This window comes from Rhincodon typus, chromosome 4, assembly GCF_021869965.1.
Source record: "Rhincodon typus isolate 14 chromosome 4, sRhiTyp1.1, whole genome shotgun sequence".
Classification (NCBI taxonomy): domain Eukaryota; kingdom Metazoa; phylum Chordata; class Chondrichthyes; order Orectolobiformes; family Rhincodontidae; genus Rhincodon; species Rhincodon typus.
In genome coordinates, this window is record NC_063335.1 from 32,767,254 (window position 1) to 32,774,063 (window position 6,810).

The following is a 6,810-nucleotide window of genomic DNA, read 5'->3' on the forward strand; positions in this document are numbered from 1 at the left end:
CCCCTTGACCTGTCCGTCCTCCCTGGACTGACCTATCCCCTCCCTAACTCCCCACCTACACTCACCTTTACTGGCTCCATCCCCGCCTCTTCGACCTGTCTGTTTCCCCTCCACCTATCTTCTCCTCTATCCATCTTCTATCTGCCTCCCCCTCTCTCCCTATTTATTTCAGAACCCCCTTCCCCTCCCCCATTTCTGATGAAGGGTCTAGGCCCGAAACGTCAGCCTTTCTGCTTCTATGATGCTGCTTGGCCTGCTGCGTTCATCCAGCTCTGCACCTCGTTGTCTCGGATTCTCCAGCATCTGCAGTTCCTGCTATCTATGGTTCTTGGAGAAGCAGGTTTGTGTCCATGCATCACCTGGTGCATCGGGTTAGTCGTTGCTGCTCTGAGTCTGTCCTCCAGCTACCTGCTGTGCTTGCAAATGTCTTCATGATGGAAATATTTTCTCTTTCCATCTTGACCATGTGGGTTCACTTTAGGATGCTGATTTGGCAACTGTTTTGCCTTTACAGCAACCATGTTTTGTTGTAAGTTTGAACTATAAAAATCACGCCACTGGAATAATGTGCTTGAAAGCAAGCCCTGCTATTCCCAGAATCAACACAAAAGTTTCCAGTCTTTAAAAGAAATATCCAAAATCCCCAAACTGCCTGATTTCAGACCCAGATTGATAGAAAGCATAGACTAGGTTTCTGTACTTAACAAGAATCACTATTACTAGTGTTTAGATTCTAGCTGCAATTAAACCATTGAATTAAATCAAGCAAACACTCTCAATCCCATTGAACTGCCATCTCAAGGCACAGGAAGAAAAAGAGGCCCAAAAAAAATCAAGTGGGCAGAGAGAAAACAGGGAAAACAATTCCATAGCCTTTGTTTAGAGGATCTTTCGGTTGTTCAAGAACAAAGAACAATACAGCACAGGAACAGGCCCTTTGGCCATGCAAGCCTGCACCAACACATTTTTCACACCCAAACTAAAACGGTCTTCACTTTACAGGACCTGTATCCCTCTATTCCGTTCCTATTCATGTATTTGGCCAGGTGTTTCTTGAATAACCTGTGTCCCCTAGTAATTGACTGCTCCATCCTAGGGAAAAAGCCTCAAGCTTTCTATTCTATCCATGCCATTCACAACTTTATAAACTAGTTTCAAGTCAATCCTCAACCTCCTGCATTCCAGAGCACCCTTTCCCTTCCCCATTTCTGAAGAAGGGTCCTGACTCGAAACATCAACTTTCATGCTCCTCTAATGCTGCCTGGTCTGCTGTCTTCCTCCAGCTCCACGCTGTGTTGTCTCTGACTCCAACATCTGCAGCTCTTGCTATCTCCCAGTCTATCCAACCTTTCTTCATAGCTAAAACCCCCATTCCAGACAGCATCCTGGTAAACCTTTTTTGTACCCTCTCCAAAGCATCCACATCCTTCTGGCAGTGTGTGACCAGAGCTGTACGCAATGTTCCAAGTGTGGCCTAACTAAAGTTCCATAAAGTTGCAGCATGACTTGCCTATCCTTATACTCAATGCCCCTTCTAATGAAGGCAAACACTTTATCTACTTTATCTATCTGCATTACTGCCTTCAGTGATCTGTGGACCTGGACACCTAAATCCCTTTGCATATCAATGCCCCTAAGGGTTCTGCAATTCACTGTATAATTTCCACCTGTACTTGACCTTTCAAAATGCATCATTTTACATTTTTCTGGATTGAACTCCATCTGCCATTTTTCTGCTCATGCCTCCAACTGACCTATATCCTGCTATATCCTCTGACAATCCTCCTCACTATCCGTAATTCGTCCAATCTTTGTATCGTCTGCAAACTTACTAATCAGACCAGCTACATTTTCCTCCAAATCATTTCTGTAGACCACGAACAGCAGAGGTCCCAGCACTGATCCCCGCGGAGCACCACTGTTCATAGCCTTCCATTCCAAATAGCATCTTTCCACTGCCATCCTCTGTCTCCTATGACTAAACCAGTTCTGTATCCATCTTGCTACCTTACCCTGATACCATGTAACTTCACCTTTGTACCATGAGGGACCTTGTCAAAGGTTTTATTGAAGTCTTTACTAGTTCTTGCTGATCTCACGGTTTCTCTTTGACCTTTTTCTGAATGTTTCCGCTAATCTGCAAGAAGGACAGGGTGACTGCTTGACTTAGAAAAATTGCCATCTAATTCAAAGTCACAACTTATAGTATCTGCTAAGGAAAGATGAGCTGGTTTCTTTGGATTTAAAGTGGCTTACTGCAGAGAACAGAGAGAGAGAGAAATCTCCGGCTCTTGCAGACCTCCGGCTCTTGCAGACTTGCTGTTTTCTCTTCTGGTCTAATGAAGCTTCTCTCTGTCTTATTCACAGCCCAAGCTGTTCAGATACCTGACAACCAATCACCTTGTTGGCAAAGGACTTTTATTATTGGTTTGTGGACTAGGAACCAATTATCAATCAGCTTCATTTATAAACAACCCCTTGCCCCTAGTTCTTTATGTTACTGGATCCCACAGATACCCAAAGAGGGTTCACAAGCTATCAAATTCCTTCCATTCAAAACTTTCACCCTTCCTTGCAAATCCCTGGGTTTCAAAGCAGTTCATTCTCATTTCAGCCCAGAGTTTTAGAAGGTGCGGTCTGTATACTGTTTAATCTCCCAAAGTAATACTGCCAGGAAGTTCCTTTTTATATACAACTTGATGCATGCACAGACTCTGTTCACACAAGTTAAAGCTTCAATGCCCTTCCAGCTTTTTCTATTAAATCATGTAATTCTGACATTACCGTGTTCTTCAGAAATTACTCCTGTAACTCTACAGTTTCACATTTGGACAAAAAACACTGAAGATATTTCAAAGCTCTCCTTGGATGTTGGTGATGTTGATTCAGTCAAAATAATCAATCATTTAAATTCACAATAATTTGAGTATCACACTTTAAAGCCCCAAAGCCATGAAGCAAAATGGCAGCAGTGAAGAAAAGAAAAGGAATCAAATGCCACAGTCCTGATCCCACTACCTTCTGGGATATCCTGCCCAATATGCCCAAAGGTCTTGGGGTCAAGAATTGGCCTGTGTATCACACTGATAACAGAAACTTGAAACATGGATGTATATCTCTGTGACTTTATGAATGTACGCCATCCTGTGATTGAATGACAGTCGAACTACTGGACAGATTCCCACTATACCTCCCCCTCCCCCCATGCTGCTTTGCTCTATATTAATCAACCACTAAAAGGAAGAAGGTATTTGTTCCACTTTACCTAACACTATTCTTGTCTTGTTTTGAGCAGTTGCACAGTTTGAAGTGCAGTTATCGTTGTCTAAACAGTTGTTTACAGGAAATTGCACTCGACCTTGCATTTTCATTTGCAACTTTTTTTCATGTAGGTGCATCTGAAACTTAGCACTATTTACTCAAAGGTTGTTTTATTCAAACTAATGCATTTAGGTCTAAATTTTAAGAAGCAAAGATGAGTATGATGGAAATTTATGTTTCAAATTACAATATTACATATCAAGATATGAAAGTCACATTTTAAATTAAGTATTAAAATTTTCAAAATTTCGCAAAGGTTTGTGTTATAATGAACATTAATAACATGAGCAGCTAATTCAGGCTGTGAAACAGCCCTGGTTTGTTTGATCTGATAACCAAGCAGGTAAAGAGACATTACCTGTTTCACCATGCAAAGACAATTCAGTCTGAACATTTCCGGAGAATTGCACATACAGGGAATGATTAATTGTGCAACCTATCTGATTTTGAATTTCAGTTTTGCAGGTAGAAGCTGCCTGAATTAACAAATAAATGTAACGAACATGAATTAGTTCATCCTTTCTGCAGCTACAGCCCACTTCCTTGCACCATGTTAGAAATACTGGAATGTGGGTCTAAATGAAGCCTTTAGCATCCATGATTGCATATTTCTAAAACTTAGGGAGCCTGAAATTTGGAACTGAAATATGTTATCTACAGGAGAGAGTGTAAAATAGTCCAATAAAATCTGATTTAGTCTGTCATCTTGTAAAATCAATGCAGTGGAGTGTATTGTCTCACGTTTGCTGCTCAGGCCTACACTTTCCTGAGCCAGAAGATCATTGTTCAAGTCCCACTTGTTCCAGAGATGTTATAACATTTCTGAGCAGATTGACATTAAAATATCTACAATGGCGAGTGTTTGCAATAATACTGTCGACTCAGTGTGAGCATCTGGTAAAAAGGGGGCTTCTGGTGGTGCAGGAATAATGTTCCCACATCTGGACAGTGAGGCCCAGGCTCAAGTCTCACCTGCTGTAGAGGTACATAATAATGTCTTTGCCTCAGATTCTCAACCTGTACAATGGGCCAAGGGATGGGAAATTGGAAGAGAATGGATATGTGCTTAATGGACACACTGGTCCAAAGGGCCTCCTTCAATGCTGTAATATTGAATTCACTCATGGTGTAGACAATTTTTGTATTGTTCTTTACTGCTCACCACTGTTGGTTGTTACTGGCTTTGTAATTGTAAAAATCCTATTAGAATAATTGAATAGGATATCTCCTCGTCCTTGTCCTCGTCCGCCACCACCACCAACCCCCCCATCCCCCGCAATTGTTCACTCCGAAGTCGAGGCCAAGGGATTTCAATATTCGTTAATGGAGTGTGGATGTTGCAGGCCAGGCCGGTATTTGTTTACCATCCCTAATTGCCCAGAATGCAGTTGAGAGTCAACTGCATTGCCATAGGTCTGGAGTCACATGTAGGCCAGACCAGATAAGGATAGCAGTTTCCTTCCCTAAAGGACTTTAGTGAACCAGATGGATTTTTCTGACAATCGGCAAAGGTTTTATGGTTAAGTTAGACCCTTAATCCCGATTTTTATTGAACTGAATTCAATTCCCACCATTTGCCATGAGTCCCCAAGACATTACCTTGGTCTGTGGATTAACAATACTACTAGGTCATCACCTCCTCAATAACTTTTATCTTTAAAAGTTATATTTCCACAAGTTGTGCAACTGATCACGTACATCTGCTATGGAACCATTAGAGGATAAAATTACATTTGAACCTGTCTGTAATTTAAAACGAATGTAGTCTGGAAATTGATCAATATTTAGTTCATTGCAATGATTAAAGAACAGAGTGGATTTTTAAAGTTTATAATTGAAGCACATGCCAAGCAAAGAATTGGACCCCTATAGCTTTTTTTGCTCTGTCATTCGTTTCATTATCGGTTTTTGCTGAAAGTGGGTCCAAAGATCAGATCATGTATATGTTTAAAAGAATTCCATTTTTAAGAGTGCTTATCCTGGATGCTGAGGTAATTGCTATCTAAATTTCTTGCCTGTATAGAAACCAGCAACAGGAGTAGGTCATTTGGCTCTTTGAGTCTGTTCCACCATTCACCATGATCATGGCTGGTCCGCATCTCAATGCCATATTCCTAATTTCTCTCCATACCCATTGATGCCTGTAATTTCTAAAAATCATTCTTCTCTCTTGTGAATATATTCAGTAACCTCCCCTCCACACCATCCTGTGGTAGCAAATTCCACTGTTGATCACCCACTAAGTGAAAAAATGTTTCCGCACTTTAATCCTGAATGGCCTACCCCTTATCTTGAGACTGATTCCTGTTTCTAGATTCCCAAATGAGAGGAAAATGTCTTGTCTGCATAGAGTCTGTCTAGCCCTGTTTCAATCCAAACTTCTCTCATTGTTCCAAACTCTACTGAATAATGAGCAGGCAAACCAATCTCTCTTCATATGACAGTCGTGCTGTTCCTGGTATCAACCTAGCGAACCTTCACTGCACAGTCTCTAAGATAAGTATATTTTCCTTTAGGTAGGGCAACCAAAACTGCACAGAATACTTCAGGTGTGGTCACACCGAGGCCCTGTATTATTGTGGTGCAACATTCTTACTTCTGAACTCTCATTCTCTTGCAATGAAAACCAATATACCATTTGTTTTTTCAATTGCTTGCTGCACCCACCTGTTTACTTTCATTTAAAGGTGTACAGTTCACCTAGATCCCTTTTACATCCATGTTTTTCAATATATCTCCATTTAAGTAATACGCTGCATTTCAGGTTTTCACACTGAAGTGTATAACGTCATATTTATCCACCTTATACTGCATCTGCCATGTGTTAAGACATTGTGAAAGACTGGAGGCAAAGCACTGAACCCTGTGACACTGCCTGGCACCTGGAAACACTCCCATTTATTCCCACTATCTCCTTTACTATTTGGAATCAATTCCTACCAAATTTTGTTTTCTTTATGGATTTATAACAGTTGCTTTCTGAAGTTTAGAAATTAGAGGAATATGGGATGCGTTATAGAGAGGAGTAATTTTCAGAGTGGCACCCATTGTAAACCACTGCTTACCAGTGGTAAACTTTTCTTCCGTGTGATGTTTTCTTTCCCCCATGTTTGTTTTGGTCACAAAGTTGAATATTATTCAGTTTGTAATCTTTTGCTTTAGTTCCATGGTGCACCATGTTAACAAATGATGTTGAACCAATTTTTGAGAGTATATCTTCCGAGACAGGAAATTAGTTTAACGTTTAGGGATTTCCCTGCTATAGTTGCTAAATAAACTAGCAAGGAGCAGCATGGCTTTTTGGAAAGAAATGAGTTCCTTTACTAAAATTTTTAGCTTTTGAATTAATATTAATATCATCGCAAGGAATGTCACTTCTTAGTATGAGCATTCGTAAGTTGGACTTTGATAAATCAGGGACTAGATGTATGAGGTTAAAATAATTCTGAGCTAGGCCACAAGCTTACACATGAGGTCCTAATCTTTGCA